Below are 24,491 nucleotides of genomic sequence, written 5' to 3'. Positions count from 1 at the left end.
GTCAAACCCAGTTTCCGAGGTAGTGTGGCCGAGTGGTCAAAGGCGCTGGATTAAGGCTCCAGTCTCATTTGAGGCGTGGGTTCAAATCCCACCACTGCCACCAAGAGTCCAAAGTAATACTTTGTCAACAACCTTGACTTTAGGCATCTCTTCCTGAAGATTTTTTACCCAACTGACCTTGCCACCCCAGGGCTTTGTAGGGAAAACTTTCCTCCCTTTCTACCCAAGAGGCAGAAACACTGTTGTTGTCAACCTTTCCAAACAGCATATAATGGTTGACGTAGTAGCCGGCCAGAGAGACAGGAAGACCCTTACGGTTTGAGTCTGTTTTATAACATTCACCACACATCAGACTCACAGTGACACCTTGACTTTTAGGGGTATCAGCAAATGGCTGTCCCTTTGTCTCTGGAGATATCGGTAGCGCTCATGTTTCTCTTCAGATCGTACAAATCTTTCGCCTTTTACTAAAGATTTCCGTGGGGAGGAACAGCATGAGTATACTGCCAATTTTTGCTACTCTGCTCTCAGCAGAGTGTTTGTCAATGTTCAAAGTAAGAAGCAACTATTTGATACCAGTCAAATGGTTGTGAGTTTGATGTCTGGAACGGTGTTGCGGCACCCAACCCATTTGGCAGAAGCAGCTGTTGGACACATGGAAGATGTCGATATCATCTGTGAGCCGTGCGTATGTGCCGTTTCGCTCGCCAGCAGAGTGTTTGTCAATTTTGAAAGTAAGTAGCAGTCCTTTGATTCCAGTCAAACCCAGTTTCCGAGGTAGTGTGGCCGAGTGGTCAAAGGCGCTGGATTAAGGCTCCAGTCTCATTTGAGGCGTGGGTTCAAATCCCACCACTGCCACCAAGAGTCTAAAGCAATAATTTGTCAACAACCTTGACTTTAGGCATCTCTTCCTGAAGATTTTTTACCCAACTGACCTTGCCACCCCAGGGCTTTGTAGGGAAAACTTTGCTCCCTTTCTACCCAAGAGGCAGAAACACTGTTGTTGTCAACCTTTCCAAACAGCATATAATGGTTGACGTAGTAGCCGGCCAGAGAGACAGGAAGACCCTTACGGTTTCAGTCTGTTTTATAACATTCACCACACATCAGACTCACAGTGACACCTTGACTTTTAGGGGTATCAGCAAATGGCTGTCCCTTTGTCTCTGGAGATATCGGTAGCGCTCATGTTTCTCTTCAGATCGTACAAATCTTTCGCCTTTTACTAAAGATTTCCGTGGGGAGGAACAGCATGAGTATACTGCCAATTTTTGCTACTCTGCTCTCAGCAGAGTGTTTGTCAATGTTCAAAGTAAGAAGCAGCTCTTTGTTACCAGTCAAATGGTTGTGAGTTTGATGTCGAACGGTGTTGCGGCACCCAACCCATTTGGCAGAAGCAGCTGTTGGACACACGGAAGATGTCGATATCATCTGCGAGCCATGCGTATGTGCCGTTTCGCTCGCCAGCAGAGTGTTTGTCAATTTTGAAAGTAAGAAGCAGTCCTTTGATTCCAGTCAAACCCAGTTTCTGAGGTAGTGTGGCCGAGTGGTCAAAGGCGCTGGATTAAGGCTCCAGTCTCATTTGAGGCGTGGGTTCAAATCCCACCACTGCCACCAAGAGTCTAAAGCAATAATTTGTCAACAACCTTGCCTTTAGGCATCTTATGATACTGGGGCCGTTTGACTGAAACAGCACAAGTATACTGCCAATTTTTGATATTCTGCTCTCAGCAGAGTGTTTGTCAATGTTGAAAGTAAGAAGCAGCCCTTTGATTCCACTCAAATGGGTTAGGTTTGTGGTTATGGTTAGGGTTAGGGTTAGGGTTCGGGTTCGGGTTGGGGTTCGGGTTGGGGTTAGGGTTACGGTTAGGGAAAGGATATACCCTTTCAGAGGTAGTGTGGCCGAGTGGTCAAAGGCGCTGGATTTAGGCTCCAGTCTCATTTGAGGCGTGGGTTCAAATCCCACCACTGCCACCAAGAGTCCAAAGTAATACTTTGTCAACAACCTTGACTTTAGGCATCTCTTCCTGAAGATTTTTTACCCAACTGACCTTGCCACCCCAGGGCTTTGTAGGGAAAACTTTGCTCCCTTTCTACCCAAGAGGCAGAAACACTGTTGTTGTCAACCTTTCCAAACAGCATATAATGGTTGACGTAGTAGCCGGCCAGAGAGACAGGAAGACCCTTACGGTTTGAGTCTGTTTTATAACATTCACCACACATCAGACTCACAGTGACACCTTGACTTTTAGGGGTATCAGCAAATGGCTGTCCCTTTGTCTCTGGAGATATCGGTAGCGCTCATGTTTCTCTTCAGATCGTACAAATCTTTCGCCTTTTACTAAAGATTTCCGTGGGGAGGAACAGCATGAGTATACTGCCAATTTTTGCTACTCTGCTCTCAGCAGAGTGTTTGTCAATGTTCAAAGTAAGAAGCAGCTCTTTGTTACCAGTCAAATGGTTGTGAGTTTGATGTCGAACGGTGTTGCGGCACCCAACCCATTTGGCAGAAGCAGCTGTTGGACACATGGAAGATGTCGATATCATCTGTGAGCCGTGCGTATGTGCCGTTTCGCTCGCCAGCAGAGTGTTTGTCAATTTTGAAAGTAAGAAGCAGTCCTTTGATTCCAGTCAAACCCAGTTTCCGAGGTAGTGTGGCCGAGTGGTCAAAGGCGCTGGATTAAGGCTCCAGTCTCATTTGAGGCGTGGGTTCAAATCCCACCACTGCCACCAAGAGTCCAAAGTAATACTTTGTCAACAACCTTGACTTTAGGCATCTCTTCCTGAAGATTTTTTACCCAACTGACCTTGCCACCCCAGGGCTTTGTAGGGAAAAGTTTGCTCCCTTTCTACCCAAGAGGCAGAAACACTGTTGTTGTCAACCTTTCCAAACAGCATATAATGGTTGACGTAGTAGCCGGCCAGAGAGACAGGAAGACCCTTACGGTTTCAGTCTGTTTTATAACATTCACCACACGTCAGACTCACAGTGACACCTTGACTTTTAGGGGTATCAGCAAATGGCTGTCCCTTTGTCTCTGGAGATATCGGTAGCGCTCATGTTTCTCTTCAGATCGTACAAATCTTTCGCCTTTTACTAAAGATTTCCGTGGGGAGGAACAGCATGAGTATACTGCCAATTTTTGCTACTCTGCTCTCAGCAGAGTGTTTGTCAATGTTCAAAGTAAGAAGCAGCTCTTTGTTACCAGTCAAATGGTTGTGAGTTTGATGTCGAACGGTGTTGCGGCACCCAACCCATTTGGCAGAAGCAGCTGTTGGACACATGGAAGATGTCGATATCATCTGTGAGCCGTGCGTATGTGCCGTTTCGCTCGCCAGCAGAGTGTTTGTCAATTTTGAAAGTAAGAAGCAGTCCTTTGATTCCAGTCAAACCCAGTTTCCGAGGTAGTGTGGCCGAGTGGTCAAAGGCGCTGGATTAAGGCTCCAGTCTCATTTGAGGCGTGGGTTCAAATCCCACCACTGCCACCAAGAGTCCAAAGTAATACTTTGTCAACAACCTTGACTTTAGGCATCTCTTCCTGAAGATTTTTTACCCAACTGACCTTGCCACCCCAGGGCTTTGTAGGGAAAACTTTCCTCCCTTTCTACCCAAGAGGCAGAAACACTGTTGTTGTCAACCTTTCCAAACAGCATATAATGGTTGACGTAGTAGCCGGCCAGAGAGACAGGAAGACCCTTACGGTTTGAGTCTGTTTTATAACATTCACCACACATCAGACTCACAGTGACACCTTGACTTTTAGGGGTATCAGCAAATGGCTGTCCCTTTGTCTCTGGAGATATCGGTAGCGCTCATGTTTCTCTTCAGATCGTACAAATCTTTCGCCTTTTACTAAAGATTTCCGTGGGGAGGAACAGCATGAGTATACTGCCAATTTTTGCTACTCTGCTCTCAGCAGAGTGTTTGTCAATGTTCAAAGTAAGAAGCAACTATTTGATACCAGTCAAATGGTTGTGAGTTTGATGTCTGGAACGGTGTTGCGGCACCCAACCCATTTGGCAGAAGCAGCTGTTGGACACATGGAAGATGTCGATATCATCTGTGAGCCGTGCGTATGTGCCGTTTCGCTCGCCAGCAGAGTGTTTGTCAATTTTGAAAGTAAGTAGCAGTCCTTTGATTCCAGTCAAACCCAGTTTCCGAGGTAGTGTGGCCGAGTGGTCAAAGGCGCTGGATTAAGGCTCCAGTCTCATTTGAGGCGTGGGTTCAAATCCCACCACTGCCACCAAGAGTCCAAAGTAATACTTTGTCAACAACCTTGACTTTAGGCATCTCTTCCTGAAGATTTTTTACCCAACTGACCTTGCCACCCCAGGGCTTTGTAGGGAAAACTTTGCTCCCTTTCTACCCAAGAGGCAGAAACACTGTTGTTGTCAACCTTTCCAAACAGCATATAATGGTTGACGTAGTAGCCGGCCAGAGAGACAGGAAGACCCTTACGGTTTCAGTCTGTTTTATAACATTCACCACACGTCAGACTCACAGTGACACCTTGACTTTTAGGGGTATCAGCAAATGGCTGTCCCTTTGTCTCTGGAGATATCGGTAGCGCTCATGTTTCTCTTCAGATCGTACAAATCTTTCGCCTTTTACTAAAGATTTCCGTGGGGAGGAACAGCATGAGTATACTGCCAATTTTTGCTACTCTGCTCTCAGCAGAGTGTTTGTCAATGTTCAAAGTAAGAAGCAGCTCTTTGTTACCAGTCAAATGGTTGTGAGTTTGATGTCGAACGGTGTTGCGGCACCCAACCCATTTGGCAGAAGCAGCTGTTGGACACATGGAAGATGTCGATATCATCTGTGAGCCGTGCGTATGTGCCGTTTCGCTCGCCAGCAGAGTGTTTGTCAATTTTGAAAGTAAGAAGCAGTCCTTTGATTCCAGTCAAACCCAGTTTCCGAGGTAGTGTGGCCGAGTGGTCAAAGGCGCTGGATTAAGGCTCCAGTCTCATTTGAGGCGTGGGTTCAAATCCCACCACTGCCACCAAGAGTCCAAAGTAATACTTTGTCAACAACCTTGACTTTAGGCATCTCTTCCTGAAGATTTTTTACCCAACTGACCTTGCCACCCCAGGGCTTTGTAGGGAAAACTTTCCTCCCTTTCTACCCAAGAGGCAGAAACACTGTTGTTGTCAACCTTTCCAAACAGCATATAATGGTTGACGTAGTAGCCGGCCAGAGAGACAGGAAGACCCTTACGGTTTGAGTCTGTTTTATAACATTCACCACACATCAGACTCACAGTGACACCTTGACTTTTAGGGGTATCAGCAAATGGCTGTCCCTTTGTCTCTGGAGATATCGGTAGCGCTCATGTTTCTCTTCAGATCGTACAAATCTTTCGCCTTTTACTAAAGATTTCCGTGGGGAGGAACAGCATGAGTATACTGCCAATTTTTGCTACTCTGCTCTCAGCAGAGTGTTTGTCAATGTTCAAAGTAAGAAGCAACTATTTGATACCAGTCAAATGGTTGTGAGTTTGATGTCTGGAACGGTGTTGCGGCACCCAACCCATTTGGCAGAAGCAGCTGTTGGACACATGGAAGATGTCGATATCATCTGTGAGCCGTGCGTATGTGCCGTTTCGCTCGCCAGCAGAGTGTTTGTCAATTTTGAAAGTAAGTAGCAGTCCTTTGATTCCAGTCAAACCCAGTTTCCGAGGTAGTGTGGCCGAGTGGTCAAAGGCGCTGGATTAAGGCTCCAGTCTCATTTGAGGCGTGGGTTCAAATCCCACCACTGCCACCAAGAGTCTAAAGCAATAATTTGTCAACAACCTTGACTTTAGGCATCTCTTCCTGAAGATTTTTTACCCAACTGACCTTGCCACCCCAGGGCTTTGTAGGGAAAACTTTGCTCCCTTTCTACCCAAGAGGCAGAAACACTGTTGTTGTCAACCTTTCCAAACAGCATATAATGGTTGACGTAGTAGCCGGCCAGAGAGACAGGAAGACCCTTACGGTTTCAGTCTGTTTTATAACATTCACCACACATCAGACTCACAGTGACACCTTGACTTTTAGGGGTATCAGCAAATGGCTGTCCCTTTGTCTCTGGAGATATCGGTAGCGCTCATGTTTCTCTTCAGATCGTACAAATCTTTCGCCTTTTACTAAAGATTTCCGTGGGGAGGAACAGCATGAGTATACTGCCAATTTTTGCTACTCTGCTCTCAGCAGAGTGTTTGTCAATGTTCAAAGTAAGAAGCAGCTCTTTGTTACCAGTCAAATGGTTGTGAGTTTGATGTCGAACGGTGTTGCGGCACCCAACCCATTTGGCAGAAGCAGCTGTTGGACACACGGAAGATGTCGATATCATCTGCGAGCCATGCGTATGTGCCGTTTCGCTCGCCAGCAGAGTGTTTGTCAATTTTGAAAGTAAGAAGCAGTCCTTTGATTCCAGTCAAACCCAGTTTCTGAGGTAGTGTGGCCGAGTGGTCAAAGGCGCTGGATTAAGGCTCCAGTCTCATTTGAGGCGTGGGTTCAAATCCCACCACTGCCACCAAGAGTCTAAAGCAATAATTTGTCAACAACCTTGCCTTTAGGCATCTTATGATACTGGGGCCGTTTGACTGAAACAGCACAAGTATACTGCCAATTTTTGATATTCTGCTCTCAGCAGAGTGTTTGTCAATGTTGAAAGTAAGAAGCAGCCCTTTGATTCCACTCAAATGGGTTAGGTTTGTGGTTATGGTTAGGGTTAGGGTTAGGGTTCGGGTTCGGGTTGGGGTTCGGGTTGGGGTTAGGGTTACGGTTAGGGAAAGGATATACCCTTTCAGAGGTAGTGTGGCCGAGTGGTCAAAGGCGCTGGATTTAGGCTCCAGTCTCATTTGAGGCGTGGGTTCAAATCCCACCACTGCCACCAAGAGTCCAAAGTAATACTTTGTCAACAACCTTGACTTTAGGCATCTCTTCCTGAAGATTTTTTACCCAACTGACCTTGCCACCCCAGGGCTTTGTAGGGAAAACTTTGCTCCCTTTCTACCCAAGAGGCAGAAACACTGTTGTTGTCAACCTTTCCAAACAGCATATAATGGTTGACGTAGTAGCCGGCCAGAGAGACAGGAAGACCCTTACGGTTTCAGTCTGTTTTATAACATTCACCACACGTCAGACTCACAGTGACACCTTGACTTTTAGGGGTATCAGCAAATGGCTGTCCCTTTGTCTCTGGAGATATCGGTAGCGCTCATGTTTCTCTTCAGATCGTACAAATCTTTCGCCTTTTACTAAAGATTTCCGTGGGGAGGAACAGCATGAGTATACTGCCAATTTTTGCTACTCTGCTCTCAGCAGAGTGTTTGTCAATGTTCAAAGTAAGAAGCAGCTCTTTGTTACCAGTCAAATGGTTGTGAGTTTGATGTCGAACGGTGTTGCGGCACCCAACCCATTTGGCAGAAGCAGCTGTTGGACACATGGAAGATGTCGATATCATCTGTGAGCCGTGCGTATGTGCCGTTTTGCTCGCCAGCAGAGTGTTTGTCAATTTTGAAAGTAAGAAGCAGTCCTTTGATTCCAGTCAAACCCAGTTTCCGAGGTAGTGTGGCCGAGTGGTCAAAGGCGCTGGATTAAGGCTCCAGTCTCATTTGAGGCGTGGGTTCAAATCCCACCACTGCCACCAAGAGTCCAAAGTAATACTTTGTCAACAGCCTTGACTTTAGGCATCTCTTCCTGAAGATTTTTTACCCAACTGACCTTGCCACCCCAGGGCTTTGTAGGGAAAACTTTGCTCCCTTTCTACCCAAGAGGCAGAAACACTGTTGTTGTCAACCTTTCCAAACAGCATATAATGGTTGACGTAGTAGCCGGCCAGAGAGACAGGAAGACCCTTACGGTTTGAGTCTGTTTTATAACATTCACCACACATCAGACTCACAGTGACACCTTGACTTTTAGGGGTATCAGCAAATGGCTGTCCCTTTGTCTCTGGAGATATCGGTAGCGCTCATGTTTCTCTTCAGATCGTACAAATCTTTCGCCTTTTACTAAAGATTTCCGTGGGGAGGAACAGCATGAGTATACTGCCAATTTTTGCTACTCTGCTCTCAGCAGAGTGTTTGTCAATGTTCAAAGTAAGAAGCAGCTCTTTGTTACCAGTCAAATGGTTGTGAGTTTGATGTCGAACGGTGTTGCGGCACCCAACCCATTTGGCAGAAGCAGCTGTTGGACACATGGAAGATGTCGATATCATCTGTGAGCCGTGCGTATGTGCCGTTTCGCTCGCCAGCAGAGTGTTTGTCAATTTTGAAAGTAAGAAGCAGTCCTTTGATTCCAGTCAAACCCAGTTTCCGAGGTAGTGTGGCCGAGTGGTCAAAGGCGCTGGATTAAGGCTCCAGTCTCATTTGAGGCGTGGGTTCAAATCCCACCACTGCCACCAAGAGTCCAAAGTAATACTTTGTCAACAACCTTGACTTTAGGCATCTCTTCCTGAAGATTTTTTACCCAACTGACCTTGCCACCCCAGGGCTTTGTAGGGAAAAGTTTGCTCCCTTTCTACCCAAGAGGCAGAAACACTGTTGTTGTCAACCTTTCCAAACAGCATATAATGGTTGACGTAGTAGCCGGCCAGAGAGACAGGAAGACCCTTACGGTTTCAGTCTGTTTTATAACATTCACCACACGTCAGACTCACAGTGACACCTTGACTTTTAGGGGTATCAGCAAATGGCTGTCCCTTTGTCTCTGGAGATATCGGTAGCGCTCATGTTTCTCTTCAGATCGTACAAATCTTTCGCCTTTTACTAAAGATTTCCGTGGGGAGGAACAGCATGAGTATACTGCCAATTTTTGCTACTCTGCTCTCAGCAGAGTGTTTGTCAATGTTCAAAGTAAGAAGCAGCTCTTTGTTACCAGTCAAATGGTTGTGAGTTTGATGTCGAACGGTGTTGCGGCACCCAACCCATTTGGCAGAAGCAGCTGTTGGACACATGGAAGATGTCGATATCATCTGTGAGCCGTGCGTATGTGCCGTTTCGCTCGCCAGCAGAGTGTTTGTCAATTTTGAAAGTAAGAAGCAGTCCTTTGATTCCAGTCAAACCCAGTTTCCGAGGTAGTGTGGCCGAGTGGTCAAAGGCGCTGGATTAAGGCTCCAGTCTCATTTGAGGCGTGGGTTCAAATCCCACCACTACCACCAAGAGTCCAAAGTAATACTTTGTCAACAACCTTGACTTTAGGCATCTCTTCCTGAAGATTTTTTACCCAACTGACCTTGCCACCCCAGGGCTTTGTAGGGAAAACTTTGCTCCCTTTCTACCCAAGAGGCAGAAACACTGTTGTTGTCAACCTTTCCAAACAGCATATAATGGTTGACGTAGTAGCCGGCCAGAGAGACAGGAAGACCCTTACGGTTTGAGTCTGTTTTATAACATTCACCACACATCAGACTCACAGTGACACCTTGACTTTTAGGGGTATCAGCAAATGGCTGTCCCTTTGTCTCTGGAGATATCGGTAGCGCTCATGTTTCTCTTCAGATCGTACAAATCTTTCGCCTTTTACTAAAGATTTCCGTGGGGAGGAACAGCATGAGTATACTGCCAATTTTTGCTACTCTGCTCTCAGCAGAGTGTTTGTCAATGTTCAAAGTAAGAAGCAACTATTTGATACCAGTCAAATGGTTGTGAGTTTGATGTCTGGAACGGTGTTGCGGCACCCAACCCATTTGGCAGAAGCAGCTGTTGGACACATGGAAGATGTCGATATCATCTGTGAGCCGTGCGTATGTGCCGTTTCGCTCGCCAGCAGAGTGTTTGTCAATTTTGAAAGTAAGAAGCAGTCCTTTGATTCCAGTCAAACCCAGTTTCCGAGGTAGTGTGGCCGAGTGGTCAAAGGCGCTGGATTAAGGCTCCAGTCTCATTTGAGGCGTGGGTTCAAATTCCACCACTGCCACCAAGAGTCCAAAGTAATACTTTGTCAACAACCTTGACTTTAGGCATCTCTTCCTGAAGATTTTTTACCCAACTGACCTTGCCACCCCAGGGCTTTGTAGGGAAAAGTTTGCTCCCTTTCTACCCAAGAGGCAGAAACACTGTTGTTGTCAACCTTTCCAAACAGCATATAATGGTTGACGTAGTAGCCGGCCAGAGAGACAGGAAGACCCTTACGGTTTCAGTCTGTTTTATAACATTCACCACACGTCAGACTCACAGTGACACCTTGACTTTTAGGGGTATCAGCAAATGGCTGTCCCTTTGTCTCTGGAGATATCGGTAGCGCTCATGTTTCTCTTCAGATCGTACAAATCTTTCGCCTTTTACTAAAGATTTCCGTGGGGAGGAACAGCATGAGTATACTGCCAATTTTTGCTACTCTGCTCTCAGCAGAGTGTTTGTCAATGTTCAAAGTAAGAAGCAGCTCTTTGTTACCAGTCAAATGGTTGTGAGTTTGATGTCGAACGGTGTTGCGGCACCCAACCCATTTGGCAGAAGCAGCTGTTGGACACATGGAAGATGTCGATATCATCTGTGAGCCGTGCGTATGTGCCGTTTCGCTCGCCAGCAGAGTGTTTGTCAATTTTGAAAGTAAGAAGCAGTCCTTTGATTCCAGTCAAACCCAGTTTCCGAGGTAGTGTGGCCGAGTGGTCAAAGGCGCTGGATTAAGGCTCCAGTCTCATTTGAGGCGTGGGTTCAAATCCCACCACTGCCACCAAGAGTCTAAAGCAATAATTTGTCAACAACCTTGCCTTTAGGCATCTTATGATACTGGGGCCGTTTGACTGAAACAGCACAAGTATACTGCCAATTTTTGATATTCTGCTCTCAGCAGAGTGTTTGTCAATGTTGAAAGTAAGAAGCAGCCCTTTGATTCCACTCAAATGGGTTAGGTTTGTGGTTAGGGTTGGGGTTGGGGTTGGGGTTACGGTTAGGGAAAGGATATACCCTTTCAGAGGTAGTGTGGCCGAGTGGTCAAAGGCGCTGGATTTAGGCTCCAGTCTCATTTGAGGCGTGGGTTCAAATCCCACCACTGCCAACAAGAGTCCGAAACAATACTTTGTCAACAACCTTGACTTTAGGCATCTCTTCCTGAAGATTTTTTACCCAACTGACCTTGCCACCCCAGGGCTTTGTAGGGAAAAGTTTGCTCCCTTTCTACCCAAGAGGCAGAAACACTGTTGTTGTCAACCTTTCCAAACAGCATATAATGGTTGACGTAGTAGCCGGCCAGAGAGACAGGAAGACCCTTACGGTTTCAGTCTGTTTTATAACATTGACCACACGTCAGACTCACAGTGACACCTTGACTTTTAGGGGTATCAGCAAATGGCTGTCCCTTTGTCTCTGGAGATATCGGTAGCGCTCATGTTTCTCTTCAGATCGTACAAATCTTTCGCCTTTTACTAAAGATTTCCGTGGGGAGGAACAGCATGCGTATACTGCCAATTTTTGCTACTCTGCTCTCAGCAGAGTGTTTGTCAATGTTCAAAGTAAGAAGCAGCTCTTTGTTACCAGTCAAATGGTTGTGAGTTTGATGTCGAACGGTGTTGCGGCACCCAACCCATTTGGCAGAAGCAGCTGTTGGACACATGGAAGATGTCGATATCATCTGTGAGCCGTGCGTATGTGCCGTTTCGCTCGCCAGCAGAGTGTTTGTCAATTTTGAAAGTAAGAAGCAGTCCTTTGATTCCAGTCAAACCCAGTTTCCGAGGTAGTGTGGTCGAGTGGTCAAAGGCGCTGGATTAAGGCTCCAGTCTCATTTGAGGCGTGGGTTCAAATCCCACCACTGCCACCAAGAGTCCAAAGTAATACTTTGTCAACAACCTTGACTTTAGGCATCTCTTCCTGAAGATTTTTTACCCAACTGACCTTGCCACCCCAGGGCTTTGTAGGGAAAAGTTTGCTCCCTTTCTACCCAAGAGGCAGAAACACTGTTGTTGTCAACCTTTCCAAACAGCATATAATGGTTGACGTAGTAGCCGGCCAGAGAGACAGGAAGACCCTTACGGTTTCAGTCTGTTTTATAACATTCACCACACGTCAGACTCACAGTGACACCTTGACTTTTAGGGGTATCAGCAAATGGCTGTCCCTTTGTCTCTGGAGATATCGGTAGCGCTCATGTTTCTCTTCAGATCGTACAAATCTTTCGCCTTTTACTAAAGATTTCTGTGGGGAGGAACAGCATGAGTATACTGCCAATTTTTGCTACTCTGCTCTCAGCAGAGTGTTTGTCAATGTTCAAAGTAAGAAGCAGCTCTTTGTTACCAGTCAAATGGTTGTGAGTTTGATGTCGAACGGTGTTGCGGCACCCAACCCATTTGGCAGAAGCAGCTGTTGGACACATGGAAGATGTCGATATCATCTGTGAGCCGTGCGTATGTGCCGTTTCGCTCGCCAGCAGAGTGTTTGTCAATTTTGAAAGTAAGAAGCAGTCCTTTGATTCCAGTCAAACCCAGTTTTCGAGGTAGTGTGGCCGAGTGGTCAAAGGCGCTGGATTAAGGCTCCAGTCTCATTTGAGGCGTGGGTTCAAATCCCACCACTGCCACCAAGAGTCCAAAGTAATACTTTGTCAACAACCTTGACTTTAGGCATCTCTTCCTGAAGATTTTTTACCCAACTGACCTTGCCACCCCAGGGCTTTGTAGGGAAAAGTTTGCTCCCTTTCTACCCAAGAGGCAGAAACACTGTTGTTGTCAACCTTTCCAAACAGCATATAATGGTTGACGTAGTAGCCGGCCAGAGAGACAGGAAGACCCTTACGGTTTCAGTCTGTTTTATAACATTCACCACACGTCAGACTCACAGTGACACCTTGACTTTTAGGGGTATCAGCAAATGGCTGTCCCTTTGTCTCTGGAGATATCGGTAGCGCTCATGTTTCTCTTCAGATCGTACAAATCTTTCGCCTTTTACTAAAGATTTCCGTGGGGAGGAACAGCATGAGTATACTGCCAATTTTTGCTACTCTGCTCTCAGCAGAGTGTTTGTCAATGTTCAAAGTAAGAAGCAGCTCTTTGTTACCAGTCAAATGGTTGTGAGTTTGATGTCGAACGGTGTTGCGGCACCCAACCCATTTGGCAGAAGCAGCTGTTGGACACATGGAAGATGTCGATATCATCTGTGAGCCGTGCGTATGTGCCGTTTCGCTCGCCAGCAGAGTGTTTGTCAATTTTGAAAGTAAGAAGCAGTCCTTTGATTCCAGTCAAACCCAGTTTCCGAGGTAGTGTGGTCGAGTGGTCAAAGGCGCTGGATTAAGGCTCCAGTCTCATTTGAGGCGTGGGTTCAAATCCCACCACTGCCAACAAGAGTCCGAAACAATACTTTGTCAACAACCTTGACTTTAGGCATCTCTTCCTGAAGATTTTTTACCCAACTGACCTTGCCACCCCAGGGCTTTGTAGGGAAAAGTTTGCTCCCTTTCTACCCAAGAGGCAGAAACACTGTTGTTGTCAACCTTTCCAAACAGCATATAATGGTTGACGTAGTAGCCGGCCAGAGAGACAGGAAGACCCTTACGGTTTCAGTCTGTTTTATAACATTCACCACACGTCAGACTCACAGTGACACCTTGACTTTTAGGGGTATCAGCAAATGGCTGTCCCTTTGTCTCTGGAGATATCGGTAGCGCTCATGTTTCTCTTCAGATCGTACAAATCTTTCGCCTTTTACTAAAGATTTCCGTGGGGAGGAACAGCATGAGTATACTGCCAATTTTTGCTACTCTGCTCTCAGCAGAGTGTTTGTCAATGTTCAAAGTAAGAAGCAACTATTTGATACCAGTCAAATGGTTGTGAGTTTGATGTCTGGAACGGTGTTGCGGCACCCAACCCATTTGGCAGAAGCAGCTGTTGGACACATGGAAGATGTCGATATCATCTGTGAGCCGTGCGTATGTGCCGTTTCGCTCGCCAGCAGAGTGTTTGTCAATTTTGAAAGTAAGTAGCAGTCCTTTGATTCCAGTCAAACCCAGTTTCCGAGGTAGTGTGGCCGAGTGGTCAAAGGCGCTGGATTAAGGCTCCAGTCTCATTTGAGGCGTGGGTTCAAATCCCACCACTGCCACCAAGAGTCTAAAGCAATAATTTGTCAACAACCTTGACTTTAGGCATCTCTTCCTGAAGATTTTTTACCCAACTGACCTTGCCACCCCAGGGCTTTGTAGGGAAAACTTTGCTCCCTTTCTACCCAAGAGGCAGAAACACTGTTGTTGTCAACCTTTCCAAACAGCATATAATGGTTGACGTAGTAGCCGGCCAGAGAGACAGGAAGACCCTTACGGTTTCAGTCTGTTTTATAACATTCACCACACATCAGACTCACAGTGACACCTTGACTTTTAGGGGTATCAGCAAATGGCTGTCCCTTTGTCTCTGGAGATATCGGTAGCGCTCATGTTTCTCTTCAGATCGTACAAATCTTTCGCCTTTTACTAAAGATTTCCGTGGGGAGGAACAGCATGAGTATACTGCCAATTTTTGCTACTCTGCTCTCAGCAGAGTGTTTGTCAATGTTCAAAGTAAGAAGCAGCTCTTTGTTACCAGTCAAATGGTTGTGAGTTTGATGTCGAACGGTGTTGCGGCACCCAACCCATTTGGCAGAAGCAGCTGTTGGACACACGGAAGATGTCGATATCATCTGCGAGCCATGCGTATGTGCCGTTTCGCTCGCCAGCAGAGTGTTTGTCAATTTTGAAAGTAAGAAGCAGTCCTTTGATTCCAGTCAAACCCAGTTTCTGAGGTAGTGTGGCCGAGTGGTCAAAGGCGCTGGATTAAGGCTCCAGTCTCATTTGAGGCGTGGGTTCAAATCCCACCACTGCCACCAAGAGTCTAAAGCAATAATTTGTCAACAACCTTGCCTTTAGGCATCTTATGATACTGGGGCCGTTTGACTGAAACAGCACAAGTATACTGCCAATTTTTGATATTCTGCTCTCAGCAGAGTGTTTGTCAATGTTGAAAGTAAGAAGCAGCCCTTTGATTCCACTCAAATGGGTTAGGTTTGTGGTTATGGTTAGGGTTAGGGTTAGGGTTCGGGTTCGGGTTGGGGTTCGGGTTGGGGTTAGGGTTACGGTTAGGGAAAGGATATACCCTTTCAGAGGTAGTGTGGCCGAGTGGTCAAAGGCGCTGGATTTAGGCTCCAGTCTCATTTGAGGCGTGGGTTCAAATCCCACCACTGCCACCAAGAGTCCAAAGTAATACTTTGTCAACAACCTTGACTTTAGGCATCTCTTCCTGAAGATTTTTTACCCAACTGACCTTGCCACCCCAGGGCTTTGTAGGGAAAACTTTGCTCCCTTTCTACCCAAGAGGCAGAAACACTGTTGTTGTCAACCTTTCCAAACAGCATATAATGGTTGACGTAGTAGCCGGCCAGAGAGACAGGAAGACCCTTACGGTTTCAGTCTGTTTTATAACATTCACCACACGTCAGACTCACAGTGACACCTTGACTTTTAGGGGTATCAGCAAATGGCTGTCCCTTTGTCTCTGGAGATATCGGTAGCGCTCATGTTTCTCTTCAGATCGTACAAATCTTTCGCCTTTTACTAAAGATTTCCGTGGGGAGGAACAGCATGAGTATACTGCCAATTTTTGCTACTCTGCTCTCAGCAGAGTGTTTGTCAATGTTCAAAGTAAGAAGCAGCTCTTTGTTACCAGTCAAATGGTTGTGAGTTTGATGTCGAACGGTGTTGCGGCACCCAACCCATTTGGCAGAAGCAGCTGTTGGACACATGGAAGATGTCGATATCATCTGTGAGCCGTGCGTATGTGCCGTTTTGCTCGCCAGCAGAGTGTTTGTCAATTTTGAAAGTAAGAAGCAGTCCTTTGATTCCAGTCAAACCCAGTTTCTGAGGTAGTGTGGCCGAGTGGTCAAAGGCGCTGGATTAAGGCTCCAGTCTCATTTGAGGCGTGGGTTCAAATCCCACCACTGCCACCAAGAGTCCAAAGTAATACTTTGTCAACAACCTTGACTTTAGGCATCTCTTCCTGAAGATTTTTTACCCAACTGACCTTGCCACCCCAGGGCTTTGTAGGGAAAAGTTTGCTCCCTTTCTACCCAAGAGGCAGAAACACTGTTGTTGTCAACCTTTCCAAACAGCATATAATGGTTGACGTAGTAGCCGGCCAGAGAGACAGGAAGACCCTTACGGTTTCAGTCTGTTTTATAACATTCACCACACGTCAGACTCACAGTGACACCTTGACTTTTAGGGGTATCAGCAAATGGCTGTCCCTTTGTCTCTGGAGATATCGGTAGCGCTCATGTTTCTCTTCAGATCGTACAAATCTTTCGCCTTTTACTAAAGATTTCCGTGGGGAGGAACAGCATGAGTATACTGCCAATTTTTGCTACTCTGCTCTCAGCAGAGTGTTTGTCAATGTTCAAAGTAAGAAGCAGCTCTTTGTTACCAGTCAAATGGTTGTGAGTTTGATGTCGAACGGTGTTGCGGCACCCAACCCATTTGGCAGAAGCAGCTGTTGGACACATGGAAGATGTCGATATCATCTGTGAGCCGTGCGTATGTGCCGTTTCGCTCGCCAGCAGAGTGTTTGTCAATTTTGAAAGTAAGAAGCAGTCCTTTGATTCCAGTCAAACCCAGTTTCCGAGGTAGTGTGGCCGAGTGGTCAAAGGCGCTGGATTAAGGCTCCAGTCTCATTTGAGGCGTGGGTTCAAATCCCACCACTGCCACCAAGAGTCCAAAGTAATACTTTGTCAACAACCTTGACTTTAGGCATCTCTTCCTGAAGATTTTTTACCCAACTGACCTTGCCACCCCAGGGCTTTGTAGGGAAAACTTTGCTCCCTTTCTACCCAAGAGGCAGAAACACTGTTGTTGTCAACCTTTCCAAACAGCATATAATGGTTGACGTAGTAGCCGGCCAGAGAGACAGGAAGACCCTTACGGTTTCAGTCTGTTTTATAACATTCACCACACGTCAGACTCACAGTGACACCTTGACTTTTAGGGGTATCAGCAAATGGCTGTCCCTTTGTCTCTGGAGATATCGGTAGCGCTCATGTTTCTCTTCAGATCGTACAAATCTTTCGCCTTTTACTAAAGATTTCCGTGGGGAGGAACAGCATGAGTATACTGCCAATTTTTGCTACTCTGCTCTCAGCAGAGTGTTTGTCAATGTTCAAAGTAAGAAGCAACTATTTGATACCAGTCAAATGGTTGTGAGTTTGATGTCTGAAACGGTGTTGCGGCACCCAACCCATTTGGCAGAAGCAGCTGTTGGACACATGGAAGATGTCGATATCATCTGTGAGCCGTGCGTATGTGCCGTTTCGCTCGCCAGCAGAGTGTTTGTCAATTTTGAAAGTAAGAAGCAGTCCTTTGATTCCAGTCAAACCCAGTTTCCGAGGTAGTGTGGCCGAGTGGTCAAAGGCGCTGGATTAAGGCTCCAGTCTCATTTGAGGCGTGGGTTCAAATTCCACCACTGCCACCAAGAGTCCAAAGTAATACTTTGTCAACAACCTTGACTTTAGGCATCTCTTCCTGAAGATTTTTTACCCAACTGACCTTGCCACCCCAGGGCTTTGTAGGGAAAAGTTTGCTCCCTTTCTACCCAAGAGGCAGAAACACTGTTGTTGTCAACCTTTCCAAACAGCATATAATGGTTGACGTAGTAGCCGGCCAGAGAGACAGGAAGACCCTTACGGTTTCAGTCTGTTTTATAACATTCACCACACGTCAGACTCACAGTGACACCTTGACTTTTAGGGGTATCAGCAAATGGCTGTCCCTTTGTCTCTGGAGATATCGGTAGCGCTCATGTTTCTCTTCAGATCGTACAAATCTTTCGCCTTTTACTAAAGATTTCCGTGGGGAGGAACAGCATGAGTATACTGCCAATTTTTGCTACTCTGCTCTCAGCAGAGTGTTTGTCAATGTTCAAAGTAAGAAGCAGCTCTTTGTTACCAGTCAAATGGTTGTGAGTTTGATGTCGAACGGTGTTGCGGCACCCAACCCATTTGGCAGAAGCAGCTGTTGGACACATGGAAGATGTCGATATCATCTGTGAGCCGTGCGTATGTGCCGTTTCGCTCGCCAGCAGAGTGTTTGTCAATTTTGAAAGTAAGAAGCAGTCCTTTGATTCCAGTCAAACCCAGTTTCCGAGGTAGTGTGGCCGAGTGGTCAACGGCGCTGGATTAAGGCTCCAGTCTCATTTGAGGCGTGGGTTCAAATCCCACCACTGCCACCAAGAGTCTAAAGCAATAATTTGTCAACAACCTTGCCTTTAGGCATCTTATGATACTGGGGCCGTTTGACTGAAACAGCACAAGTATACTGCCAATTTTTGATATTCTGCTCTCAGCAGAGTGTTTGTCAATGTTGAAAGTAAGAAGCAGCCCTTTGATTCCACTCAAATGGGTTAGGTTTGTGGTTAGGGTTGGGGTTGGGGTTGGGGTTACGGTTAGGGAAAGGATACCCTTTCAGAGGTAGTGTGGCCGAGTGGTCAAAGGCGCTGGATTTAGGCTCCAGTCTCATTTGAGGCGTGGGTTCAAATCCCACCACTGCCAACAAGAGTCCGAAACAATACTTTGTCAACAACCTTGCCTTTAGGCATCTTATGATACTGGGGCCGTTTGACTGAAACAGCACAAGTATACTGCCAATTTTTGATATTCTGCTCTCAGCAGAGTGTTTGTCAATGTTGAAAGTAAGAAGCAGCCCTTTGATTCCACTCAAATGGGTTAGGTTTGTGGTTAGGGTTGGGGTTGGGGTTACGGTTAGGGAAAGGATATACCCTTTCAGAGGTAGTGTGGCCGAGTGGTCAAAGGCGCTGGATTTAGGCTCCAGTCTCATTTGAGGCGTGGGTTCAAATCCCACCACTGCCAACAAGAGTCCGAAACAATACTTTGTCAACAACCTTGACTTTAGGCATCTCTTCCTGAAGATTTTTTACCCAACTGACCTTGCCACCCCAGGGCTTTGTAGGGAAAAGTTTGCTCCCTTTCTACCCAAGAGGCAGAAACACTGTTGTTGTCAACCTTTCCAAACAGCATATAATGGTTGACGTAGTAGCCGGCCAGAGAGACAGGAAGACCCTTACGGTTTGAGTCTGTTTTATAACATTCACCACACATCAGACTCACAGTGACGCCTTGACTTTTAGGGGTATCAGCAAATGGCTGTCCCTTTGTCTCTGGAGATATCGGTAGCGCTCATGTTTCTCTTCAGATCGTACAAATCTTTCGCCTTTTACTAAAGATTTCCGTGGGGAGGAACAGCATGAGTATACTGCCAATTTTTGCTACTCTGCTCTCAGCAGAGTGTTTGTCAATGTTCAAAGTAAGAAGCAACTATTTGATACCAGTCAAATGGTTGTGAGTTTGATGTCTGAAACGGTGTTGCGGCACCCAACCCATTTGGCAGAAGCAGCTGTTGGACACATGGAAGATGTCGATATCATCTGTGAGCCGTGCGTATGTGCCGTTTCGCTCGCCAGCAGAGTGTTTGTCAATTTTGAAAGTAAGAAGCAGTCCTTTGATTCCAGTCAAACCCAGTTTCCGAGGTAGTGTGGCCGAGTGGTCAAAGGCGCTGGATTAAGGCTCCAGTCTCATTTGAGGCGTGGGTTCAAATCCCACCACTGCCACCAAGAGTCCAAAGTAATACTTTGTCAACAACCTTGACTTTAGGCATCTCTTCCTGAAGATTTTTTACCCAACTGACCTTGCCACCCCAGGGCTTTGTAGGGAAAAGTTTGCTCCCTTTCTACCCAAGAGGCAGAAACACTGTTGTTGTCAACCTTTCCAAACAGCATATAATGGTTGACGTAGTAGCCGGCCAGAGAGACAGGAAGACCCTTACGGTTTCAGTCTGTTTTATAACAGTCACCACACGTCAGACTCACAGTGACACCTTGACTTTTAGGGGTATCAGCAAATGGCTGTCCCTTTGTCTCTGGAGATATCGGTAGCGCTCATGTTTCTCTTCAGATCGTACAAATCTTTCGCCTTTTACTAAAGATTTCCGTGGGGAGGAACAGCATGAGTATACTGCCAATTTTTGCTACTCTGCTCTCAGCAGAGTGTTTGTCAATGTTCAAAGTAAGAAGCAGCTCTTTGTTACCAGTCAAATGGTTGTGAGTTTGATGTCGAACGGTGTTGCGGCACCCAACCCATTTGGCAGAAGCAGCTGTTGGACACATGGAAGATGTCGATATCATCTGTGAGCCGTGCGTATGTGCCGTTTCGCTCGCCAGCAGAGTGTTTGTCAATTTTGAAAGTAAGAAGCAGTCCTTTGATTCCAGTCAAACCCAGTTTCCGAGGTAGTGTGGCCGAGTGGTCAAAGGCGCTGGATTAAGGCTCCAGTCTCATTTGAGGCGTGGGTTCAAATCCCACCACTGCCACCAAGAGTCTAAAGCAATAATTTGTCAACAACCTTGCCTTTAGGCATCTTATGATACTGGGGCCGTTTGACTGAAACAGCACAAGTATACTGCCAATTTTTGATATTCTGCTCTCAGCAGAGTGTTTGTCAATGTTGAAAGTAAGAAGCAGCCCTTTGATTCCACTCAAATGGGTTAGGTTTGTGGTTAGGGTTGGGGTTGGGGTTGGGGTTACGGTTAGGGAAAGGATATACCCTTTCAGAGGTAGTGTGGCCGAGTGGTCAAAGGCGCTGGATTTAGGCTCCAGTCTCATTTGAGGCGTGGGTTCAAATCCCACCACTGCCAACAAGAGTCCGAAACAATACTTTGTCAACAACCTTGCCTTTAGGCATCTTATGATACTGGGGCCGTTTGACTGAAACAGCACAAGTATACTGCCAATTTTTGATATTCTGCTCTCAGCAGAGTGTTTGTTAATGTTGAAAGTAAGAAGCAGCCCTTTGATTCCACTCAAATGGGTTAGGTTTGTGGTTAGGGTTGGGGTTGGGGTTACGGTTAGGGAAAGGATATACCCTTTCAGAGGTAGTGTGGCCGAGTGGTCAAAGGCGCTGGATTTAGGCTCCAGTCTCATTTGAGGCGTGGGTTCAAATCCCACCACTGCCAACAAGAGTCCGAAACAATACTTTGTCAACAACCTTGACTTTAGGCATCTCTTCCTGAAGATTTTTTACCCAACTGACCTTGCCACCCCAGGGCTTTGTAGGGAAAAGTTTGCTCCCTTTCTACCCAAGAGGCAGAAACACTGTTGTTGTCAACCTTTCCAAACAGCATATAATGGTTGACGTAGTAGCCGGCCAGAGAGACAGGAAGACCCTTACGGTTTCAGTCTGTTTTATAACATTCACCACACGTCAGACTCACAGTGACACCTTGACTTTTAGGGGTATCAGCAAATGGCTGTCCCTTTGTCTCTGGAGATATCGGTAGCGCTCATGTTTCTCTTCAGATCGTACAAATCTTTCGCCTTTTACTAAAGATTTCCGTGGGGAGGAACAGCATGAGTATACTGCCAATTTTTGCTACTCTGCTCTCAGCAGAGTGTTTGTCAATGTTCAAAGTAAGAAGCAGCTCTTTGTTACCAGTCAAATGGTTGTGAGTTTGATGTCGAACGGTGTTGCGGCACCCAACCCATTTGGCAGAAGCAGCTGTTGGACACATGGAAGATGTCGATATCATCTGTGAGCCGTGCGTATGTGCCGTTTCGCTCGCCAGCAGAGTGTTTGTCAATTTTGAAAGTAAGAAGCAGTCCTTTGATTCCAGTCAAACCCAGTTTCCGAGGTAGTGTGGCCGAGTGGTCAAAGGCGCTGGATTAAGGCTCCAGTCTCATTTGAGGCGTGGGTTCAAATCCCACCACTGCCACCAAGAGTCCAAAGTAATACTTTGTCAACAACCTTGACTTTAGGCATCTCTTCCTGAAGATTTTTTACCCAACTGACCTTGCCACCCCAGGGCTTTGTAGGGAAAAGTTTGCTCCCTTTCTACCCAAGAGGCAGAAACACTGTTGTTGTCAACCTTTCCAAACAGCATATAATGGTTGACGTAGTAGCCGGCCAGAGAGACAGGAAGACCCTTACGGTTTCAGTCTGTTTTATAACATTCACCACACGTCAGACTCACAGTGACACCTTGACTTTTAGGGGTATCAGCAAATGGCTGTCCCTTTGTCTCTGGAGATATCGGTAGCGCTCATGTTTCTCTTCAGATCGTACAAATCTTTCGCCTTTTACTAAAGATTTCCGTGGGGAGGAACAGCATGAGTATACTGCCAATTTTTGCTACTCTGCTCTCAGCAGAGTGTTTGTCAATGTTCAAAGTAAGAAGCAGCTCTTTGTTACCAGTCAAATGGTTGTGAGTTTGATGTCGAACGGTGTTGCGGCACCCAACCCATTTGGCAGAAGCAGCTGTTGGACACATGGAAGATGTCGATATCATCTGTGAGCCGTGCGTATGTGCCGTTTCGCTCGCCAGCAGAGTGTTTGTCAATTTTGAAAGTAAGAAGCAGTCCTTTGATTCCAGTCAAACCCAGTTTCCGAGGTAGTGTGGCCGAGTGGTCAAAGGCGCTGGATTAAGGCTCCAGTCTCATTTGAGGCGTGGGTTCAAATCCCACCACTGCCACCAAGAGTCCAAAGTAATACTTTGTCAACAACCTTGACTTTAGGCATCTCTTCCTGAAGATTTTTTACCCAACTGACCTTGCCACCCCAGGGCTTTGTAGGGAAAAGTTTGCTCCCTTTCTACCCAAGAGGCAGAAACACTGTTGTTGTCAACCTTTCCAAACAGCATATAATGGTTGACGTAGTAGCCGGCCAGAGAGACAGGAAGACCCTTACGGTTTCAGTCTGTTTTATAACATTCACCACACGTCAGACTCACAGTGACACCTTGACTTTTAGGGGTATCAGCAAATGGCTGTCCCTTTGTCTCTGGAGATATCGGTAGCGCTCATGTTTCTCTTCAGATCGTACAAATCTTTCGCCTTTTACTAAAGATTTCCGTGGGGAGGAACAGCATGAGTATACTGCCAATTTTTGCTACTCTGCTCTCAGCAGAGTGTTTGTCAATGTTCAAAGTAAGAAGCAGCTCTTTGTTACCAGTCAAATGGTTGTGAGTTTGATGTCGAACGGTGTTGCGGCACCCAACCCATTTGGCAGAAGCAGCTGTTGGACACATGGAAGATGTCGATATCATCTGTGAGCCGTGCGTATGTGCCGTTTCGCTCGCCAGCAGAGTGTTTGTCAATTTTGAAAGTAAGAAGCAGTCCTTTGATTCCAGTCAAACCCAGTTTCCGAGGTAGTGTGGCCGAGTGGTCAAAGGCGCTGGATTAAGGCTCCAGTCTCATTTGAGGCGTGGGTTCAAATCCCACCACTGCCACCAAGAGTCCAAAGTAATACTTTGTCAACAACCTTGACTTTAGGCATCTCTTCCTGAAGATTTTTTACCCAACTGACCTTGCCACCCCAGGGCTTTGTAGGGAAAAGTTTGCTCCCTTTCTACCCAAGAGGCAGAAACACTGTTGTTGTCAACCTTTCCAAACAGCATATAATGGTTGACGTAGTAGCCGGCCAGAGAGACAGGAAGACCCTTACGGTTTCAGTCTGTTTTATAACATTCACCACACGTCAGACTCACAGTGACACCTTGACTTTTAGGGGTATCAGCAAATGGCTGTCCCTTTGTCTCTGGAGATATCGGTAGCGCTCATGTTTCTCTTCAGATCGTACAAATCTTTCGCCTTTTACTAAAGATTTCCGTGGGGAGAAACAGCATGAGTATACTGCCAATTTTTGCTACTCTGCTCTCAGCAGAGTGTTTGTCAATGTTCAAAGTAAGAAGCAGCTCTTTGTTACCAGTCAAATGGTTGTGAGTTTGATGTCGAACGGTGTTGCGGCACCCAACCCATTTGGCAGAAGCAGCTGTTGGACACATGGAAGATGTCGATATCATCTGTGAGCCGTGCGTATGTGCCGTTTCGCTCGCCAGCAGAGTGTTTGTCAATTTTGAAAGTAAGAAGCAGTCCTTTGATTCCAGTCAAACCCAGTTTCCGAGGTAGTGTGGCCGAGTGGTCAAAGGCGCTGGATTAAGGCTCCAGTCTCATTTGAGGCGTGGGTTCAAATCCCACCACTGCCACCAAGAGTCCAAAGTAATACTTTGTCAACAACCTTGACTTTAGGCATCTCTTCCTGAAGATTTTTTACCCAACTGACCTTGCCACCCCAGGGCTTTGTAGGGAAAAGTTTGCTCCCTTTCTACCCAAGAGGCAGAAACACTGTTGTTGTCAACCTTTCCAAACAGCATATAATGGTTGACGTAGTAGCCGGCCAGAGAGACAGGAAGACCCTTACGGTTTGAGTCTGTTTTATAACATTCACCACACGTCAGACTCACAGTGACACCTTGACTTTTAGGGGTATCAGCAAATGGCTGTCCCTTTGTCTCTGGAGATATCGGTAGCGCTCATGTTTCTCTTCAGATCGTACAAATCTTTCGCCTTTTACTAAAGATTTCCGTGGGGAGGAACAGCATGAGTATACTGCCAATTTTTGCTACTCTGCTCTCAGCAGAGTGTTTGTCAATGTTCAAAGTAAGAAGCAGCTCTTTGTTACCAGTCAAATGGTTGTGAGTTTGATGTCGAACGGTGTTGCGGCACCCA

The 24,491-nt window shown here is 46.4% G+C and overlaps 66 non-coding genes across 66 annotated transcripts; all 66 read left to right on the top strand.

Annotated features, from left to right (window-relative positions):
* Positions 1-18: 18 nt before the first annotated feature.
* Positions 19-100, top strand: trnal-aag (transfer RNA leucine (anticodon AAG)). Its single transcript has one exon. It is a non-coding gene; the product is annotated as a tRNA-Leu (tRNA).
* A 323-nt stretch (positions 101-423) lies between these two features.
* On the top strand, positions 424-538 carry LOC144894743 (U5 spliceosomal RNA). The gene has a single exon (XR_013625396.1). It is a non-coding gene; the product is annotated as a U5 spliceosomal RNA (small nuclear RNA).
* Positions 539-776: 238 nt separating this feature from the next.
* On the top strand, positions 777-858 carry trnal-aag (transfer RNA leucine (anticodon AAG)). Its single transcript has one exon. It is a non-coding gene; the product is annotated as a tRNA-Leu (tRNA).
* A 323-nt stretch (positions 859-1,181) lies between these two features.
* LOC144894742 (U5 spliceosomal RNA) lies at positions 1,182-1,296 on the top strand. Its single transcript, XR_013625395.1, has one exon. It is a non-coding gene; the product is annotated as a U5 spliceosomal RNA (small nuclear RNA).
* A 236-nt stretch (positions 1,297-1,532) lies between these two features.
* On the top strand, positions 1,533-1,614 carry trnal-aag (transfer RNA leucine (anticodon AAG)). Its single transcript has one exon. It is a non-coding gene; the product is annotated as a tRNA-Leu (tRNA).
* A 278-nt stretch (positions 1,615-1,892) lies between these two features.
* trnal-uag (transfer RNA leucine (anticodon UAG)) lies at positions 1,893-1,974 on the top strand. Its single transcript has one exon. It is a non-coding gene; the product is annotated as a tRNA-Leu (tRNA).
* A 323-nt stretch (positions 1,975-2,297) lies between these two features.
* Positions 2,298-2,412, top strand: LOC144894741 (U5 spliceosomal RNA). Its single transcript, XR_013625394.1, has one exon. It is a non-coding gene; the product is annotated as a U5 spliceosomal RNA (small nuclear RNA).
* A 236-nt stretch (positions 2,413-2,648) lies between these two features.
* On the top strand, positions 2,649-2,730 carry trnal-aag (transfer RNA leucine (anticodon AAG)). The gene has a single exon. It is a non-coding gene; the product is annotated as a tRNA-Leu (tRNA).
* A 323-nt stretch (positions 2,731-3,053) lies between these two features.
* LOC144894740 (U5 spliceosomal RNA) lies at positions 3,054-3,168 on the top strand. The gene has a single exon (XR_013625393.1). It is a non-coding gene; the product is annotated as a U5 spliceosomal RNA (small nuclear RNA).
* Positions 3,169-3,404: 236 nt separating this feature from the next.
* trnal-aag (transfer RNA leucine (anticodon AAG)) lies at positions 3,405-3,486 on the top strand. The gene has a single exon. It is a non-coding gene; the product is annotated as a tRNA-Leu (tRNA).
* A 323-nt stretch (positions 3,487-3,809) lies between these two features.
* LOC144894739 (U5 spliceosomal RNA) lies at positions 3,810-3,924 on the top strand. Its single transcript, XR_013625392.1, has one exon. It is a non-coding gene; the product is annotated as a U5 spliceosomal RNA (small nuclear RNA).
* Positions 3,925-4,162: 238 nt separating this feature from the next.
* On the top strand, positions 4,163-4,244 carry trnal-aag (transfer RNA leucine (anticodon AAG)). The gene has a single exon. It is a non-coding gene; the product is annotated as a tRNA-Leu (tRNA).
* Positions 4,245-4,567: 323 nt separating this feature from the next.
* Positions 4,568-4,682, top strand: LOC144894738 (U5 spliceosomal RNA). The gene has a single exon (XR_013625391.1). It is a non-coding gene; the product is annotated as a U5 spliceosomal RNA (small nuclear RNA).
* Positions 4,683-4,918: 236 nt separating this feature from the next.
* On the top strand, positions 4,919-5,000 carry trnal-aag (transfer RNA leucine (anticodon AAG)). The gene has a single exon. It is a non-coding gene; the product is annotated as a tRNA-Leu (tRNA).
* Positions 5,001-5,323: 323 nt separating this feature from the next.
* Positions 5,324-5,438, top strand: LOC144894737 (U5 spliceosomal RNA). Its single transcript, XR_013625390.1, has one exon. It is a non-coding gene; the product is annotated as a U5 spliceosomal RNA (small nuclear RNA).
* A 238-nt stretch (positions 5,439-5,676) lies between these two features.
* On the top strand, positions 5,677-5,758 carry trnal-aag (transfer RNA leucine (anticodon AAG)). Its single transcript has one exon. It is a non-coding gene; the product is annotated as a tRNA-Leu (tRNA).
* A 323-nt stretch (positions 5,759-6,081) lies between these two features.
* On the top strand, positions 6,082-6,196 carry LOC144894736 (U5 spliceosomal RNA). The gene has a single exon (XR_013625389.1). It is a non-coding gene; the product is annotated as a U5 spliceosomal RNA (small nuclear RNA).
* Positions 6,197-6,432: 236 nt separating this feature from the next.
* On the top strand, positions 6,433-6,514 carry trnal-aag (transfer RNA leucine (anticodon AAG)). Its single transcript has one exon. It is a non-coding gene; the product is annotated as a tRNA-Leu (tRNA).
* Positions 6,515-6,792: 278 nt separating this feature from the next.
* On the top strand, positions 6,793-6,874 carry trnal-uag (transfer RNA leucine (anticodon UAG)). The gene has a single exon. It is a non-coding gene; the product is annotated as a tRNA-Leu (tRNA).
* Positions 6,875-7,197: 323 nt separating this feature from the next.
* On the top strand, positions 7,198-7,312 carry LOC144894734 (U5 spliceosomal RNA). Its single transcript, XR_013625387.1, has one exon. It is a non-coding gene; the product is annotated as a U5 spliceosomal RNA (small nuclear RNA).
* Positions 7,313-7,548: 236 nt separating this feature from the next.
* trnal-aag (transfer RNA leucine (anticodon AAG)) lies at positions 7,549-7,630 on the top strand. The gene has a single exon. It is a non-coding gene; the product is annotated as a tRNA-Leu (tRNA).
* Positions 7,631-7,953: 323 nt separating this feature from the next.
* On the top strand, positions 7,954-8,068 carry LOC144894733 (U5 spliceosomal RNA). Its single transcript, XR_013625386.1, has one exon. It is a non-coding gene; the product is annotated as a U5 spliceosomal RNA (small nuclear RNA).
* A 236-nt stretch (positions 8,069-8,304) lies between these two features.
* Positions 8,305-8,386, top strand: trnal-aag (transfer RNA leucine (anticodon AAG)). Its single transcript has one exon. It is a non-coding gene; the product is annotated as a tRNA-Leu (tRNA).
* Positions 8,387-8,709: 323 nt separating this feature from the next.
* On the top strand, positions 8,710-8,824 carry LOC144894732 (U5 spliceosomal RNA). Its single transcript, XR_013625385.1, has one exon. It is a non-coding gene; the product is annotated as a U5 spliceosomal RNA (small nuclear RNA).
* Positions 8,825-9,060: 236 nt separating this feature from the next.
* Positions 9,061-9,142, top strand: trnal-aag (transfer RNA leucine (anticodon AAG)). Its single transcript has one exon. It is a non-coding gene; the product is annotated as a tRNA-Leu (tRNA).
* Positions 9,143-9,465: 323 nt separating this feature from the next.
* LOC144894731 (U5 spliceosomal RNA) lies at positions 9,466-9,580 on the top strand. The gene has a single exon (XR_013625384.1). It is a non-coding gene; the product is annotated as a U5 spliceosomal RNA (small nuclear RNA).
* Positions 9,581-9,818: 238 nt separating this feature from the next.
* trnal-aag (transfer RNA leucine (anticodon AAG)) lies at positions 9,819-9,900 on the top strand. The gene has a single exon. It is a non-coding gene; the product is annotated as a tRNA-Leu (tRNA).
* A 323-nt stretch (positions 9,901-10,223) lies between these two features.
* Positions 10,224-10,338, top strand: LOC144894730 (U5 spliceosomal RNA). The gene has a single exon (XR_013625383.1). It is a non-coding gene; the product is annotated as a U5 spliceosomal RNA (small nuclear RNA).
* A 236-nt stretch (positions 10,339-10,574) lies between these two features.
* Positions 10,575-10,656, top strand: trnal-aag (transfer RNA leucine (anticodon AAG)). The gene has a single exon. It is a non-coding gene; the product is annotated as a tRNA-Leu (tRNA).
* Positions 10,657-10,898: 242 nt separating this feature from the next.
* Positions 10,899-10,980, top strand: trnal-uag (transfer RNA leucine (anticodon UAG)). The gene has a single exon. It is a non-coding gene; the product is annotated as a tRNA-Leu (tRNA).
* A 323-nt stretch (positions 10,981-11,303) lies between these two features.
* On the top strand, positions 11,304-11,418 carry LOC144894699 (U5 spliceosomal RNA). Its single transcript, XR_013625352.1, has one exon. It is a non-coding gene; the product is annotated as a U5 spliceosomal RNA (small nuclear RNA).
* A 236-nt stretch (positions 11,419-11,654) lies between these two features.
* trnal-aag (transfer RNA leucine (anticodon AAG)) lies at positions 11,655-11,736 on the top strand. The gene has a single exon. It is a non-coding gene; the product is annotated as a tRNA-Leu (tRNA).
* A 323-nt stretch (positions 11,737-12,059) lies between these two features.
* On the top strand, positions 12,060-12,174 carry LOC144894700 (U5 spliceosomal RNA). The gene has a single exon (XR_013625353.1). It is a non-coding gene; the product is annotated as a U5 spliceosomal RNA (small nuclear RNA).
* Positions 12,175-12,410: 236 nt separating this feature from the next.
* Positions 12,411-12,492, top strand: trnal-aag (transfer RNA leucine (anticodon AAG)). Its single transcript has one exon. It is a non-coding gene; the product is annotated as a tRNA-Leu (tRNA).
* Positions 12,493-12,815: 323 nt separating this feature from the next.
* On the top strand, positions 12,816-12,930 carry LOC144894729 (U5 spliceosomal RNA). Its single transcript, XR_013625382.1, has one exon. It is a non-coding gene; the product is annotated as a U5 spliceosomal RNA (small nuclear RNA).
* A 236-nt stretch (positions 12,931-13,166) lies between these two features.
* trnal-aag (transfer RNA leucine (anticodon AAG)) lies at positions 13,167-13,248 on the top strand. The gene has a single exon. It is a non-coding gene; the product is annotated as a tRNA-Leu (tRNA).
* Positions 13,249-13,571: 323 nt separating this feature from the next.
* Positions 13,572-13,686, top strand: LOC144894728 (U5 spliceosomal RNA). The gene has a single exon (XR_013625381.1). It is a non-coding gene; the product is annotated as a U5 spliceosomal RNA (small nuclear RNA).
* A 238-nt stretch (positions 13,687-13,924) lies between these two features.
* On the top strand, positions 13,925-14,006 carry trnal-aag (transfer RNA leucine (anticodon AAG)). Its single transcript has one exon. It is a non-coding gene; the product is annotated as a tRNA-Leu (tRNA).
* Positions 14,007-14,329: 323 nt separating this feature from the next.
* On the top strand, positions 14,330-14,444 carry LOC144894727 (U5 spliceosomal RNA). Its single transcript, XR_013625380.1, has one exon. It is a non-coding gene; the product is annotated as a U5 spliceosomal RNA (small nuclear RNA).
* A 236-nt stretch (positions 14,445-14,680) lies between these two features.
* trnal-aag (transfer RNA leucine (anticodon AAG)) lies at positions 14,681-14,762 on the top strand. Its single transcript has one exon. It is a non-coding gene; the product is annotated as a tRNA-Leu (tRNA).
* A 278-nt stretch (positions 14,763-15,040) lies between these two features.
* trnal-uag (transfer RNA leucine (anticodon UAG)) lies at positions 15,041-15,122 on the top strand. Its single transcript has one exon. It is a non-coding gene; the product is annotated as a tRNA-Leu (tRNA).
* Positions 15,123-15,445: 323 nt separating this feature from the next.
* LOC144894726 (U5 spliceosomal RNA) lies at positions 15,446-15,560 on the top strand. The gene has a single exon (XR_013625379.1). It is a non-coding gene; the product is annotated as a U5 spliceosomal RNA (small nuclear RNA).
* Positions 15,561-15,796: 236 nt separating this feature from the next.
* trnal-aag (transfer RNA leucine (anticodon AAG)) lies at positions 15,797-15,878 on the top strand. Its single transcript has one exon. It is a non-coding gene; the product is annotated as a tRNA-Leu (tRNA).
* A 323-nt stretch (positions 15,879-16,201) lies between these two features.
* LOC144894725 (U5 spliceosomal RNA) lies at positions 16,202-16,316 on the top strand. The gene has a single exon (XR_013625378.1). It is a non-coding gene; the product is annotated as a U5 spliceosomal RNA (small nuclear RNA).
* Positions 16,317-16,552: 236 nt separating this feature from the next.
* On the top strand, positions 16,553-16,634 carry trnal-aag (transfer RNA leucine (anticodon AAG)). The gene has a single exon. It is a non-coding gene; the product is annotated as a tRNA-Leu (tRNA).
* A 323-nt stretch (positions 16,635-16,957) lies between these two features.
* LOC144894723 (U5 spliceosomal RNA) lies at positions 16,958-17,072 on the top strand. Its single transcript, XR_013625376.1, has one exon. It is a non-coding gene; the product is annotated as a U5 spliceosomal RNA (small nuclear RNA).
* Positions 17,073-17,310: 238 nt separating this feature from the next.
* On the top strand, positions 17,311-17,392 carry trnal-aag (transfer RNA leucine (anticodon AAG)). The gene has a single exon. It is a non-coding gene; the product is annotated as a tRNA-Leu (tRNA).
* Positions 17,393-17,715: 323 nt separating this feature from the next.
* Positions 17,716-17,830, top strand: LOC144894722 (U5 spliceosomal RNA). The gene has a single exon (XR_013625375.1). It is a non-coding gene; the product is annotated as a U5 spliceosomal RNA (small nuclear RNA).
* Positions 17,831-18,066: 236 nt separating this feature from the next.
* On the top strand, positions 18,067-18,148 carry trnal-aag (transfer RNA leucine (anticodon AAG)). Its single transcript has one exon. It is a non-coding gene; the product is annotated as a tRNA-Leu (tRNA).
* A 240-nt stretch (positions 18,149-18,388) lies between these two features.
* trnal-uag (transfer RNA leucine (anticodon UAG)) lies at positions 18,389-18,470 on the top strand. The gene has a single exon. It is a non-coding gene; the product is annotated as a tRNA-Leu (tRNA).
* A 236-nt stretch (positions 18,471-18,706) lies between these two features.
* Positions 18,707-18,788, top strand: trnal-uag (transfer RNA leucine (anticodon UAG)). Its single transcript has one exon. It is a non-coding gene; the product is annotated as a tRNA-Leu (tRNA).
* A 323-nt stretch (positions 18,789-19,111) lies between these two features.
* LOC144894721 (U5 spliceosomal RNA) lies at positions 19,112-19,226 on the top strand. The gene has a single exon (XR_013625374.1). It is a non-coding gene; the product is annotated as a U5 spliceosomal RNA (small nuclear RNA).
* A 238-nt stretch (positions 19,227-19,464) lies between these two features.
* trnal-aag (transfer RNA leucine (anticodon AAG)) lies at positions 19,465-19,546 on the top strand. Its single transcript has one exon. It is a non-coding gene; the product is annotated as a tRNA-Leu (tRNA).
* A 323-nt stretch (positions 19,547-19,869) lies between these two features.
* LOC144894720 (U5 spliceosomal RNA) lies at positions 19,870-19,984 on the top strand. The gene has a single exon (XR_013625373.1). It is a non-coding gene; the product is annotated as a U5 spliceosomal RNA (small nuclear RNA).
* Positions 19,985-20,220: 236 nt separating this feature from the next.
* On the top strand, positions 20,221-20,302 carry trnal-aag (transfer RNA leucine (anticodon AAG)). Its single transcript has one exon. It is a non-coding gene; the product is annotated as a tRNA-Leu (tRNA).
* A 242-nt stretch (positions 20,303-20,544) lies between these two features.
* Positions 20,545-20,626, top strand: trnal-uag (transfer RNA leucine (anticodon UAG)). The gene has a single exon. It is a non-coding gene; the product is annotated as a tRNA-Leu (tRNA).
* Positions 20,627-20,862: 236 nt separating this feature from the next.
* trnal-uag (transfer RNA leucine (anticodon UAG)) lies at positions 20,863-20,944 on the top strand. Its single transcript has one exon. It is a non-coding gene; the product is annotated as a tRNA-Leu (tRNA).
* Positions 20,945-21,267: 323 nt separating this feature from the next.
* On the top strand, positions 21,268-21,382 carry LOC144894719 (U5 spliceosomal RNA). The gene has a single exon (XR_013625372.1). It is a non-coding gene; the product is annotated as a U5 spliceosomal RNA (small nuclear RNA).
* A 236-nt stretch (positions 21,383-21,618) lies between these two features.
* Positions 21,619-21,700, top strand: trnal-aag (transfer RNA leucine (anticodon AAG)). The gene has a single exon. It is a non-coding gene; the product is annotated as a tRNA-Leu (tRNA).
* Positions 21,701-22,023: 323 nt separating this feature from the next.
* On the top strand, positions 22,024-22,138 carry LOC144894718 (U5 spliceosomal RNA). Its single transcript, XR_013625371.1, has one exon. It is a non-coding gene; the product is annotated as a U5 spliceosomal RNA (small nuclear RNA).
* A 236-nt stretch (positions 22,139-22,374) lies between these two features.
* On the top strand, positions 22,375-22,456 carry trnal-aag (transfer RNA leucine (anticodon AAG)). Its single transcript has one exon. It is a non-coding gene; the product is annotated as a tRNA-Leu (tRNA).
* A 323-nt stretch (positions 22,457-22,779) lies between these two features.
* On the top strand, positions 22,780-22,894 carry LOC144894717 (U5 spliceosomal RNA). The gene has a single exon (XR_013625370.1). It is a non-coding gene; the product is annotated as a U5 spliceosomal RNA (small nuclear RNA).
* Positions 22,895-23,130: 236 nt separating this feature from the next.
* trnal-aag (transfer RNA leucine (anticodon AAG)) lies at positions 23,131-23,212 on the top strand. The gene has a single exon. It is a non-coding gene; the product is annotated as a tRNA-Leu (tRNA).
* Positions 23,213-23,535: 323 nt separating this feature from the next.
* Positions 23,536-23,650, top strand: LOC144894724 (U5 spliceosomal RNA). The gene has a single exon (XR_013625377.1). It is a non-coding gene; the product is annotated as a U5 spliceosomal RNA (small nuclear RNA).
* Positions 23,651-23,886: 236 nt separating this feature from the next.
* On the top strand, positions 23,887-23,968 carry trnal-aag (transfer RNA leucine (anticodon AAG)). Its single transcript has one exon. It is a non-coding gene; the product is annotated as a tRNA-Leu (tRNA).
* Positions 23,969-24,291: 323 nt separating this feature from the next.
* On the top strand, positions 24,292-24,406 carry LOC144894716 (U5 spliceosomal RNA). Its single transcript, XR_013625369.1, has one exon. It is a non-coding gene; the product is annotated as a U5 spliceosomal RNA (small nuclear RNA).
* The last annotated feature ends 85 nt before the right edge of the window (positions 24,407-24,491 follow it).

Source organism: Doryrhamphus excisus, linkage group LG22 (genome assembly GCF_037039965.1).
Source record: "Doryrhamphus excisus strain RoL-2023G ecotype Guam linkage group LG22, RoL_Dexc_Guam_v1.1, whole genome shotgun sequence".
Classification (NCBI taxonomy): domain Eukaryota; kingdom Metazoa; phylum Chordata; class Actinopteri; order Syngnathiformes; family Syngnathidae; genus Doryrhamphus; species Doryrhamphus excisus.
Note: the sequence above shows the minus strand (reverse complement) of the source record. Positions and strands in the feature narration are given on the sequence as shown.